We start from the raw sequence: 14290 nt of genomic DNA on the forward strand, positions 1-14290 counted from the left end.
CCCGGATGTCCATCCAGTGCTGGTGGGAATGTGAACAGACTTTGAGAAAGTCATGAGGTGGAATAGAGCGACTGACTCAAGAATAGGGCTGAAGCTCGTAAAGGGGCGGGAGGAGTGGGGGCTGGGAAGGATTAAGGGAAACCGGTCCTTCTGGTCGTCCCACTCCCGGAATCTGTCCTAAAGGCTTGTGCTCCAGCATGTTCATTTCAGATTCATTTATAATAACTTAAAAGTGGAAACACCTTGCATATCCAAAAAAATTGGCCCCTTGTTAACTAAAATAGGCATATACTTTTGACAGGACATTATGCAGCCATTGAAAATGATGCTTACAGGAAACCAATTTGACAATAAATTTCATAATAAAAAAGAAAGAAAGAAAAAAAATGATGCTTACAGAATTTTAATGTCATAGGAAAATCCTATTAATAAAGGGCCTAAGTTTTAAAAGTAGCATGGAAGGGGCACCTGGGTGGCTCAGTCGGTTAAGCCACTGATTCTTGGTCTCAGCTCAGGTCATGATCTCGTGGTTCGTGAGTACGAGCCCCACACTGGGCTCCGAAGCTGGCAGTGCGGAGCCTGCTTGGGATTCTCTCTCTCCCCCTCCCTCTGCCCCTCCCCTGCTCACACTGCCTCTCCCTCTCAAAATTAAAAATATAAACTTAAAAAAAAGAAATACTTTAGGGGCGCCTGGGTGGCTCAGTCAGTTGGGTGTCCGACTTCAGTTCAGGTCATGGTCTCGAGGTTCATGAGTTCAAGCCCCATGTCCGGCTCTGTACTGACCGCTCAGAGACTGGAGCCTGTTTCCGATTCTGTCTCCCTCTCTCTTTGCCCCTCCCCCACTCACACTCTATCTCTGTCTCTCAAAAAAAAAACTAAATAAACATTAAAAAAAATACTTAAAATAGAAAATAAAAACAGTATGGAAAAGAGTATATACTATTTGATCTCATATATACAGAAAGAATAGATGTAAAAGGAAAGGACCAGAAAGGAATGTGCCAATGTTACCAGTGGGTAGCAAATCTATGGACAATTTCTTCTAATCTCTTTATCATTTTCTCTATTATTCAAAATTTCTACAGTGGGCACGCAGTCCCATGATGCCTGGGGAGGCATAGCTTAAAAAGTACAAATAAAAACAAAAACTGGTAAGATGTGTCACTGAGCAGTAGTTCAATGACAGATGTGACAAATGACACATTTGCCATTGGAGGTCCTGTCTCTTGACAATCGTCACCCTCTGATCTTGGAGCTTCACCCTCTTCCACTGCATTTTTGGCCTGGAAGAAAGATGTGCTCTTCAGGCCGGGCTGCCCAGGAACCAGGACCTCTGACACCCCAGAGCAGGGAGACCCCCTGGGTGTGGACAGACAGGCATGCAAGCTGAGACCAAACACCTTCAGAGCCGCTGGAGCCCCTGCTCGGATTAGGGAAAGCCTCCACGAGGGGCAGGGCTGATAGCTATTTGGAAGGAGGGGCAATTGCTTATGGGGAAATCAGATTGGTGAAAAATTTGTAAAGAGGAAGTGAATAGATTCCAAAGCATCATCCTCCTACTTTTTTAAGTTTGATAGAGGGTGCTGGTGAGCACAAACTTGATAGCTAATAAACTGGTGTCCCAAATGTGGGGGGCAAAGGGGACAGGGAAAAGGACTGTGAGCAGAGTAGAATCTGCAGCCCTGAGCAAATGACATTTGCCTCCACACCCTCCACCATCCCCTTCTGTTTTCTCCCTTCCTTCAGCCCCTCCTCCTCCCCTTCTCCCACTGTCTTAAACCACCTGGGGTCCCACACCCCTGGAAGGATGAGACGGGGAGAAGAATGCATGTTGCCTTCCCGAAATAGTAGTCGCTCTGTGGAAGCAGCTCAGCCCAGGGAGAGGAAGCCCAGTGGGTGGTTTTTCAGGTCTGACCCCTTGGGAGGACTTGGCACTCACTGACCTCTAAGCTCTCCTGGGAGGTGAAGGCAGTGCCCTCTGCAGAGAAAGCTGCACTTTCTGACCCACACCATGGGGTTCTCTGGGTCTACAGTGGACTTGGAGGAAAGGTTAACAGGGAGAGTGATGATGCCTTCTGCCTCTGGCATATCGCCCGCCAGTGTCCACACTCTCCTGACCCTAACCACTCCAGTCTTGGCTCCTATTCCCATAATCCCCCCTCTGGTGAGTGCTGATAAGGCGGAGAGGCCCCTCCCTGGAGACTCAAGCACATCTAATCCACAGCCAGTTTTACAGAGGAGAAAAGGGAAATTACAGAGCCCTTCCAACAGCCCGAAAGCTCCTAAGCTACAGAGGACTAAAGCGGTGACAAAGGCTGGCACCAATCTGTGAGACCCAGGTCCGTCCTAACTACCCCCAAACATCCAACCCCCACTTGGGTGCTCACAGAAAGGAGGACTAAGCGGGGCCCAGTTGTGTCAAAGGTCTCTGACCTTGGCGTCTCCCCAGGGGCCTAGCACCTCCCTCACCTTCCCCTCCCCCCTTCCCAACAGTGCTCTGCGTGACTGAATGACTTAATACAAACTGCATTTATTTGCTTGTTTCTAATCACATCCTAGGATCTCATGCCCTCTTGATGGTAAATAAAAAGGAACAGAAGATGCCTCCTAATGACCTGGAAAATCAAGTTCATACCTTTCCCAAATCAGAATCAATTTGTTCTAAGTCTAGCCAAGTCAGAAGCAAGCATTAGCAGAAGGCCCACCCACTTGGCCATTTCCCCCAGTCTCTTAAGGTCTAGTGAGTCACCCTGAAGGGCTGGCTTCACCCTAGATGAGTCAGTATCTCCTGTTTGCATATGGTCATTACTTTCTTTACAGAAAAAAAAGAGAAAAAAAAAAGGTCCTTGTCTGTAGATGGACAAGCATTAACAAAAATTAAATTAACAAAAATTAACAAAAATTAAAAAATTAAAAAACCATCATCAAGTTCACATAGTGTTAAAAACCCACTGTTTCATACACTTCTCAGAGAAATGACTTCTTTCAAGAATATTTGATGAGGCCAGATCAGCATTTTACTAAGTGATAGTCAGTATATCTTAGTGGTTAAGAATCCAGTTTCTAGGGGAGCCTGGGTGGCTCAGTCGGTTAAACTTCTGACTTCTGCTCAGGATATGATCACGTGGACCGCGAACAGTTCATGAGTTCAAGCCCCACATCAGGCTCACTGCTGCCATCCCAGAGCCTTCTGCAGATCCTCTGTCCTCCCCCCATTCGCGGCCCCTCCCCCCCACTCATGCTGGAGAGCACTCGCGCATGCCTCCTATCTCTATCTCTCTCGAAAATAATTAAACATTTTATTTAAAAAACTTAAAAGAAATCCAGTTTCTGGACTGAGTTCCACTTCTGATATGGATGAGTAAGTCTGTACTGTACCAACCTTCCTGCAGATAACAACTATTAGCTCCAGACTCAAAAACAAAACATACAAAACAAAAAATCAAAATAAAAACCTACCTGAAGGCTGGAGGCCCTGAAGAGTGTACAAAAGCTACAGATTCCAGAGGAAAGTTGATTCTTGGAAGAAGGGAACAGCATGAGGTGAGTGCCCTGGTTTTAGGACTTTTTGCCTGAGGGCGGCATCAGTCAGTATCCTCAGAGGGAACTAACACTGAGAGAGAACCCACAGCCTTTCTGGTCTGAAAAACCACGGGATAGAATTTGGAGCAACCACAACTTCTGGGAAATGAGTGGAATCTGGAAAAGGAGAGGGACAGAGAGAAAAAGCCTCAACGTTCATGTGTAAATGCTGCTCAAATTTCTGCCTGACCCCCAAACCCCCTTAGGCAGGACAGACTTTAGGCAGTCCCGATAAGGATAAGACAGCTGAGCTGAGATTTGAGATGTCACCCTAAAAACAAAGTTTGCAGCTTGAGCTCAACCAAGTTAATAATTTACTAAAGCAAAATTTCAAACCTTTCTGAAGGAACACAACAGATCCAGTCTCCACAACGTCACAATCACACTGTCTGGAATACAATCTAAAATCTCTTGACATACAAAGAAAATGTGAGCCCTGCTGAGGATGAAAGACAATCAACAAAAAGCCAAGCTCAAGACAATGCAGATGTTGATATGAGCAGAAAATGATTTTAAAGCCCCAATTTTGACTATGCTAAATGATGTAAGGGAACGTGTTAAAATAATGACGAAAATAAAGTGTCTGCAGATAAATAAAAAAACAACCATAAAAAAGAATCAAATGGAAATATCAATATCTGAAAAACACAATATCTAAAGTTGTAAAGATCAATTGGATGGGCTTAACAACGGAAGGGAGAAAACAGAGGAAAGAGTCAGCGACTCCAAAGAGAGATCAACACAAAACATCCAACTGAAGAATAGAGAGAATAATAATAGAGACTGTAGGGTAATATCAAAAGGTCTAACATACATTCAATTGGAGCCCTAGAAGGAAAAGAAATATGAATGGGATAGAAATACTATTTGAAAAAATAATGACCAGAAAAATCTCCAAACTTGGGGAAAGACATACATTTTTGTAAGTTGATTTATTTAGTTTGAGAGAGAGAGAGCAAGCAGAGGGAGGGACGGGGTAGGGAGGGGCAGAGAGAGGGGGACAGAGGATCTGAAGCAGGCTCTGTGCTGACAGCAGGAGCCTGATGCAGGGCTTGAACTCATGAGCCATGAGATCACGACCTGAGCCAAAATCAAGAGTCAGATGCTTAACTGAGCCACCCAGGTGCCACAGAAAAAGACACAAATTTACATACCTAAGAAGTTCAGCAATCCTCAAACAGGTTAAATAAAAGAAAAATGCCCAGGCACATTAGAGTCAAACCTCTGAAAATCAATGACAGAGAGAATATCTTGAAAATGTTACAAAGCAGGCAACAGTGATTCAAATGACTGGTCTCTCATGTCAGAAACAATGGAGCCCAGAAGACAGTGGATTAACGTCTTGAGGGCTAAAAGAAAGAAAGAAAAAACCTAGCCCAGAATTCTATCTCCAGCAAAAAAACACTTATCAAGTATGAAGGCAACATAAAGATTTTTCAGATAAAAGAAAACTAAAAGAATTTGTCACTCGCAGATCTGCACTAAAGAAATGCTAAAGGAAATTCTTCAGGCTAAAGAGAAATGAGACCAAATGAAAATATGAGTCTTTAGGAAGGAATTAAGGGCATCCAAAATGATAAATATCTGGTAAATATAAGACTGACTTTTCCTTCTTAATTTGTTTCAAACATATATGACTATTCAAGACAAAAATTGTAACACTGTCTTGTATTTATAATATATGTACATGTCAGGTGCCATAAAGGAAATGTTATATGTCAGATCGATATTCCACTGGGGGTGACAATGGACCTATATAGTTGCAAGGTTGCTAGATTTATGTGAAGTAGGACAATATGTACTCTAACTCTACGGTGAAAATTAAGACTGTATGTCATGAGTGTTACAGAGCCCCCAGGGGAGGAGGAATGCACTGGGATATGGCAAAACTACCAGCATGGTAATGAAAATGGAATTCTAAAAAATGTTCAAAGTATAATTTTTAAGAGGGAGTCTGTTTCCCCCAGAGTGTGTGGCCCAAAAGAGAGAGCAGGAAAGAATCCACAATGACTTTTAAGATACAGTTGTCACATCCTACTCATTAGATACAAGTCAGTAAGTCCGGCCCCAGAGGAATTAAGGCTTTGCCCTTTGAGGGGAGGAGTATATTTGTGGACATATATTCAAATCATCTCAATTCCCCCGATGCTATTGCCTTTAACTTTCTTCTGAGTCTTTCCAGAAATTATCTACACATTCAAAAGCTGATAGCCCTTTCTCCTCAACATAGCTAAGACCTCACTCTCTATATATTATTCTATACCTTGCTCTTTCCATTTGATAATGTATCTTGAGAATCTTCCTAATTCAGGACAGAGATCTGTCTTGCTCTGTGAAATAGATTCAAAGCATCCGATCACAGGATGTCTACAGTACTTAATCAGCCCCTGTTGATGGTCATCTAGGTTGTTTGCTACAACAAAATAACGCTTCCAGGAAGATTCTAGTGTGTATATTGTTGCCAGTTTATGTAAGAATATCTAGAAAATAAAGTTCTTGGAGTAGAATTGCTGGGTGAGAGTTTGTACACATTTGCAATCCTGATTATGTCAATTTGTCTTCCAAACAGATGACTGGGTGATACATCCATCTGTGTTACTGACAGCCCATTTCCCTATCCTTGGTAAAGCAAGGTTTTAATGTAGCCTTTAAATGCTGCCCACCTGAGAGGCCCATATAGTATTTCACTGCTGAGTTGATTTGTTGTTTTAAAATTAGCATTAAGCTTATTAGCCTCTTTTATCTCTTTTCTATGAGCTATCCTATACCTTATTAATCGTGAAACAAAGGAAATGTGTCTTTATCTATCACATATGCTGCAAACGTTTTCCCTCGCTTTGTCACTTGCCTTGTGCCTTTCTTTTTCCCCCATACAAAATGTTTAAGTTTTGAACTAGTCAAGTTTAAAGTGAATTTCTCACAAGGATGTCAAATGTATCAAAATTTCATTTTATGGGGCGCCTGGGTGGCTCAGTCGGTTAAGCATCCGACTCTCGATTTCAGCTCAGGTCATGACCTCACAGTTCATGAGTTCAAGCCCCACATCAGGCTCTGTGCTGACCTCGTGGAGCCTGCTTGGGATTCTCTCTCCCTCTCTCTCTGCCCCTCCCTGACATTCTCTCTCTCTCAAAAATAAATAATAAAACATTAAAAGTTTTTCATTTTAGGGGCTCAGTTAAGCATCCGACTTCGGCTCAGGTCATGATCTCACAGTTCGTGAGTTTGAGCCCTGTGTCGGGCTCTGTGCTGACAGCCCAGAGCCTGGAGCCTACTTCAGATTCTGTGTCTCCCTCTCTCTCTGTCCCATCCTCATTCATGCTCTGTCTCTATCTGTCTTAAAAATAAATAAAACATTAAAAAATTTTTTTCAGGGGCGCCTGGGTGGCTCAGTCGGTTGAGCGTCCGATCTCAGCTCAGGTCATGGTCTCACAGCTTGTGAGTTTGAGCCCCACGTCGGGCTCTGTGCTGGCAGCTCAGAGCCTGGAGCCTGCTTCTGCTTCTGTGTCTCCTTCTCTCTCTGCCCTAAACCACTCGCAGTCTGTCTCTGTCAAAAATAAATAAACATTAAAAAAAAAAATTTTTTTTAAATTTTTTTCAAATAAAAATAAAAAAGTTTTTCATTTTATGATTTCTGTTTTTTTTCCCCAAAGTTAGAAAGATCTCCACTTCATGGTTCATTCATGCCTTCTACTAGCTTTTTTACGGTTTTAACGTTTACCTTCAAGTAACTGTGGCATCTGGAATATAGATTAAAAAGTAAGGATGTTATCTATCTTTATTTTTTTTTTTTTATCCAAATGACAAACTGGCTTTCCCAGCATCAATCATTAAAGAATCCACTTCTCTCCAGTGATTCGAAACGCCGTTTTATGAGATGTGCTATGTTTCTTCTGTTTTGCAGACTGTTTATGAACTCTGCTTTGTCTCATCAACCAACAACTCCTCTCTGAAGAAGGGCAGCGTTGAAGCCACGAAAAGGAGAAAGGTCTGGATCTTTGGAGTTCAAGGCCAGGGAAGAAACACAGCTGTGGGGACCAGGGGGTGCTGTCTAACCAGCTTGGGAGGGAGAGCAGGAGGAGAGTGAGGATTTGGGGAGCACCAGGCATACAGAAAAGAGACTGATGGCTAATTTTTAAAATTTTTTAGTTTATTTATTTTGAGAGATAGAGAGCATGGGAATGGCAGAGAGAGAGAGAAAGAGAGACAGAGAGACAGAGAGAATCCCAAGCTGGCTCTATGCTGTCAGCATAGAGCCCGATGCAGGGTTCAAACTCACGAACCATGAGATCATGACCTAAGCCGATATCAAGAGTCAGATGCTTAGCTGACTGAGCCACCCAGGTGTCCCATAATGGTATTTTTTAAAAGCAACTGTGCTGTTGCCCAAAACAACTAAAACTAATAATGAGCACTTATCCTGGGTCTCAGAGGACCTGCTTTTGTGAGCAAAAGATGAATTTGCTAATTAGCTAACCAAACATTTCTAAAGTTCTTGAAATCATTTTGACCTCTGATAGGCGTCTAGTTTCTTCTATCATCTTCCTTCCGACTCTTGAAATCATGCTGGCTTGTATCAGAATCTGAATCTGTGTGTATTCCAAACAAGTGGGATTCCAAAATAAAAAGATGATCCTGTCCTTGATTGAAGATTAGGGGTGTTCTTACTCTGTGCCAGGCACCCCGAGTGGTCCCTCGTAAACCTCGCCCTGTGGTCCTTGTAGCGGCACGAGAGGCCATCGTTATCTGTGCTTTACAGAGAAAATAAGTGCTCGCCCAAAGTGACAGTAGAGTCACCAACAAAGCTGGAACTCAGCACAGCACCGTCTGTTGCGGGAGCGATGGCCTCGCCAGGATGCAACACGGCCTTTCCCGTGTCATCTATAGTGTAGATCAGGGGAAATGACAAAGATTTTTAAAGCTGAGTTTCCCAGAGAAGAGGAAATGGAAAGAAGACTAGGAAACGAACAACCCACCCCATCTTCATCCAGAACTAGCAAGAGGACGTGGCCTCATTTACCCCAATCAAGAATGACTTAGGAAACCATAAGCCTCCTCTCCTTTCCCAGCCTAAGTGGTTTGAGCTGCTGTCCCACTGGCCTGCATCCATACTCAGACTCCTGTCATGTCACAGGGGATACCCTTCTCTCTGGAAGCCTCTCAGCAGAGACCTGATTTGACCTCCGTGGCTTCCTGGCCACCTGAGCCTAGCAAATGGCCCTGGCCCTGAATCGGGGCATTATCTTACCTAGGCCTGGAATCAGCAGGTGCAAAGGAATGAGAAAATCATATCAGCCTGTAACCCTGTGGCCTCCCACTGGAAATCCCTGTAGGTTCCGTCTGCCATTCCTCCTTGCTGCTACATTTCCACCCACTGCCACTCCTGGGGTTTACACTCTGGTTCCAATGACCTAGGACAGCTGGCGGTTCACTTTCACTAGATGAAATCTGATTAAGAGTGTCAGGTAGCAGAGAGGGGCCCTAAAGCACCCCAGAAACAATATTGGTTTCATGTTCCAACCCTTCCTTCTCCCAGGTATTCACATGGGGTGACCACATACAGTTGTGCAGGTTGTATACTATACAACATTACTGAAGATATAACTTGCAATGACCCCTGATTCACATACTCTCAGTGTTTCCTCAACTATGAGGACCCTGGTGTCAATTTACAGCTCACCCTCAGAGGTCTGTACACATACATCATCCCAATCCTCTCAGTTGGTGACTCCCAGGAAAACCAAAGCAAAGGAACTCAAAAGGCAAGGGCAATATTCTGCCTTTGATAGCTGGGAATACCAGCGCCTTCTCCCGCCCCCCACTCTTCCCCCACCCCTATATTCATATGTGGATCCATAAAGCCTTTGAGACACTCTGCCAAGAAATTCATAGTGCAGGATGTTTCCAGAAGAGTGACCACATGTCTGATTTTCCCAGGACAGTCACAGGTTATGACTATTGTAATGGTGGTCCCAACAGTTTAGCACTTGTTCCAGACAAAAGTGTCCTGGTTTGGATAGTTCATTATAGTCACCCTACTGAAAAGCCACAAGTGGGCCAGCCCCGGGAGACTGGGAAAAGGCAGCACCAGCTTATTGACCAACAACACAAACACACACTAAGGATCATTTAACTGAGTCACAAATATATATACGTATATGTATATATGTGTTATGTGCATGCACGTATGTATGTTTTTATATGAATGCATATATAACATATATATAACATGTATAATATATATAACAATGGTAGCTACATATGTGTATGTACCACTCATATACATATGTAGCTACCATTTAAGTGTTAGACACTCCTCAACCTTCCAGCCTCTGCACTAAGAGCTTTAACAGCTCTGCATCTATCTGTATATACATTGTAAAACCAAGACTATTCTGACACCTCCAGTTCCAATCCAATTATTACAAGGGTCATCCTAGCTCTTCCCCTTTTCTCAACTGTAGCTTTTTTCTACAGCAGAAAGAAATCTGCCTCTCATGATCTACATCACACCTACTTATCTGTTCAACCCTCATGTACACATACATAGTTTCAGAGTCTCTGGCTCTATCCTTATGAGAAACCAGTTTGCTAACTACAGATCGGTGTCTACACCCAGTGTTTTGTCTTTAGCCAGAGCATTCAGTCAAAACACTGTTTTCCAAAGTCACTTCAGCTAGTGCTATATTCTTTCTCATGGGCTAAGTTATTCTTCTGTAATACATGTAGATGCTTTGCAACCTTTTGTAGTCCATTTTGGGTTTTCCCCACAACCTGGTTAAGTTTTTTAAATTACATATGTCAAAGTCATTCTTTGCGGTGCTAATTCTACGCATATGTGTTTGCAATTTGACCAACGCATAGAATCACGTGTTCACCACCTCAGTCATGACACGAGACAGTCCCATCACCCCCAAATCCTCCATGCTGCTCCCTTGCAGTCAACCACCCCGCGAGCCCCTTCCATGGTAGTTTCTGCCTCGTCCCTGAACGGAATGTAAGGTGTACCCGTTTGAGCCTATCTTCTTTCACTAAGCAAAATGCATTTAACTCATCCGTGCTATTGTGTAAGTCAGTGGTTTCTTCCTTGTTGACACTGAGTAGCGCTCTGTTGCACGCTGTGTGATAGGTTGTCATTCACTGGTGAGGGACAGCTAGCTCTTTCTTCTTTAGGGTGAGTATGAAGACACGTGCTATAAACGTTCTCACACGGACTTTTTGTAAGCATAGATTTTTATTTCACTGGGTGAATACCCAGGAGTGGGATTGCAGGGCTATATGCTAAGAACGTCTTAACTTTTGTAACTTTTTAAGAAACTGACAGCCTGTTTGCCAAAGGGCACAGCACCATTTTGCATTCCCACCAGCAATATATACATGACGGTTTCAGTTGTTCTGAGGCTCTTCAGCATCTGGTATTGTCAGTATTATTTAGTTTAGCCATTCTAACATTCTAATGGGTGTATAGCAGTATCTCATGATAAATTTAATTTGCATTTTCCTAATGACTAATGATGTTGGGCATGTTTTCATGAGCTTATTGGCCATCTGTACATCTTCTTTGGTGAAGCGTCTTTTCAAATTTACTGATTTGTTTAAGTCATTATTTTCTTATTGTTGGTCTTTGAGAGTTCTTTATATATTCTGGATACAGATCCTCTGTCAGAGATATGATTTGCAAATATTTTCTCCCAGTCTTTGTCTTTTCACTCTCTCTTTTTTAAAATGTTTATTTTTGAAAGAGAGACAGCGCCAGCTGAGGAGAGGCAGAGAGAGAGGGAAACAGGATCCTCAGAGGGCTCCGTGCTGGCAGTAGAGAGCCCCATGCGGGGCTCAAACTCACGAACCGAACCTTGAGATCATGACCTGAGCTGAAGTCGGATACTCAACTGACTGAGCCAGAAGGGCGCCCCTTGTCTTTTCATTCTCTTAACAGTGTCTTTTGGAGATAAAATGTTTTCAATTTTGACAAAATCCAATTTATCAAATTTTTAAATTAGTACTCTTTGCCTAACCTAAGCTTACACAGATTTTTTTTTTCCTGTTTTCCCCTGGAAATTTTATAGTTTTACGTTTTACATTTTGGCCTATGATGCATTTTTAGTTAATTTTTGTATAAATTGTGAGTTATGGGTCAAGGTCCTGTATATGTGTATATATATATATATATGACATCCAACTGTTCCAAAACCAATTGTTGGAAAGACTATCCTCTCTCCATTGAATTGCCTTTGGACTTTTGTCAAAAATCAGTTGGCTACACTGGTATTCCTGGACTCTCAATTCTGTTTCATTGATCTTTGTGGCTATCATTCCACCAATATCACATTTTCTTGCTTTGCATCTTTATAGTGGTTCTTGAAATCAGTAATGACAGTCCCCCCAGTGCATTCTTCTTTTTCGAATAAACAATTCTGGCTCTTCCAGGTCCTTTGTCCTTCCAAATAAATTTTAGAATCTGCTTTTAGGAAAAAAAAAAAAAAAAGCCTGTTGATATTTTGATTGAGACTGTGTTGAATTTAGAGATGAACTTGGGGAGAGTTGACCTCTTAAACTGAGATATGCTGAGTTCCTGTATCAAACACAGTGTAAGCCACTGGTTACACAGATAACTAACTGAAGGATAAGAGAGAAAATCAGGGATTCAGAGATAGCCCAAGTATTAGTAACTACAGGAAGAAGCTACCACCCCTGGGGCTGGCAGGGAGGGAGGCGTGGAGGTAGGGTTATGGAGGCCCAGGAGTTTAGAGGAAGCACAGCTGGTGGTCAGCTCTGCGAAGGGGGACACTGTGTGGCTAATGCTCAGAGGATAGGGTGGGAGGGGGACAGACGTGCCGGGCTGGGGCCGCACCTCTGAGGGGAGGCGGCAGGCTTGGATTGTCAACAGAGCCGGAGGCTGGACCTAGATGGCTCCTAAGGTGCTGGAGCACCGCTAACAGGAACTGGAAGCCCTGCTTCCACCTCCCAGCCTCTCTCTAGCGCCTTCCACTGGCCAAGTGTGGTCTGAGAAATGTGGTTTGCAGAGTGCCAGCCTCAGCACTGACAGCAGAGTATAGAAACGTAGGTTTGGGGCTGAGAGCTGAGTTGTCAATGTGTAGCACACTCGATTAGACTGTCAACCTCTACTGGAAGCTGATCTTCCATATATCTGGGCGGTGTCCAGCATAGACTTGGAGCATGATACAGGTTCAAAAGTATTTGAATCTGAGATTTTAAAGTACTGTTGAGGCGCCTGCGTGGCCCAGTTGGTTGAGTATCTTACTCTTGGTTTCGGCTCAAGTCATGATCCCAGGGTCGAGGGATCGAGCCCCATGTCAGGCTCCATGCTGAGCATGGAGCCTGCTTAAGATTCTCTCTATCTCCCCCTCCACTCCACTCCCCTGTTCACTGCTCTCTCTCTCTCTCAAATAAAAATAATAATAATAAAAATAAAGTACTGTTAACTCTGGAATGAAAGAGGTGGTATTACTACAGACCTCACAGACATTAAAAAGACAATAAGAGAACATTATGGACAATTCTGTGTCCCTAAATTTAACAACTTGGATGAAATGGACCATTTCCTTGAAATACATGATCTACCAAAACTTACTTCTAGAAGAAATAATCTGAATAGCATTCTATCAAACATATTAAACTGGTATTTTTTCCTCTTTTTTAAATGTTTATTTTTGAGAGAAAGTGAGAGAGAGAGACAGAGTACAAGCAGGGGAGGGTAAGAGAGAGGGGTAAGAGAATCTGAAGCAGGCTCTGTGCTGACAGCAGACAGCCCGATGTGGGACTCAAATTCATGAACCACAAGATTATGACTTGAGCCAAAGTCAGATACTCAACTGACTGAGCCACCCAGGTGCCCTTAAACTCATAGGTTTCAACTTTCCGACAATAACAACAAAAAACCTCTAGGCACAGATGATTGGGGAATCCACCAAATGTTTAATGAAGATATAATGTCAATTCATAATCTCTTTCAGAAAACAGAAGAGGAGGATACATTTCCTGAATCATTTTATGAGGTCAGCATTACTCTAAAGCCAAAGCCAGACAAAGACACTACAAGAAACAGAAACTACAGATCGATATCCCTCATGGACACAATTAAACAATCCTCAATAAAATGTTAGCAAACTGAACCCAGAAATATGTAGAAGGGATAATACTTCATGATCAAGTGTGGTTTATCTCAGGAACACAAGGCTGGTTCAACTTGGAAAAATCAATGTAATTCACTAAAGAGACAAAATCTTAGAATTATCTCAGAAAAACTTTTTGAGAAAATTCAACACTAGATTCACGTTAACAACTCTCAGCAAACCAGGAACAGAACAAAAAACCTCCTTGATCTGAGAAAGAGTATCTGTAAAACCCTGGTCTAGACACAGACATACATCTCTTCTCTGTGGCTCCTCCTAGCATAGGGAGGACAGGCTGACCCCTCTGAAAAGTCCTTTCTTCCTTTTCTGTTTTTGTAGTGCTTATTTATTTACTGTTGAGAGAGAAAGACGTGAGTGGTGAGTGCGCTGGGGGGGGGGGGGGGAGCATTGAGGGAGGGACAGAGATAAAGGGAGACAGAATCCCAGTCAGGCTCTCTGCTGTCCACACAGAGCACCATGCAGGGCTTGAACCCATGAATGGTGAGATCATGACCTGAGCCAAAATCAAGGGTCGGATGCTTAACCAACTGAGCCACCCAGGTGCCCCTGAAAAGGCT

This window comes from Panthera pardus, unplaced genomic scaffold (assembly GCF_024362965.1).
Source record: "Panthera pardus isolate Hobbes unplaced genomic scaffold, ASM2436296v1 HiC_scaffold_15, whole genome shotgun sequence".
Classification (NCBI taxonomy): Eukaryota; Metazoa; Chordata; class Mammalia; order Carnivora; family Felidae; genus Panthera; species Panthera pardus.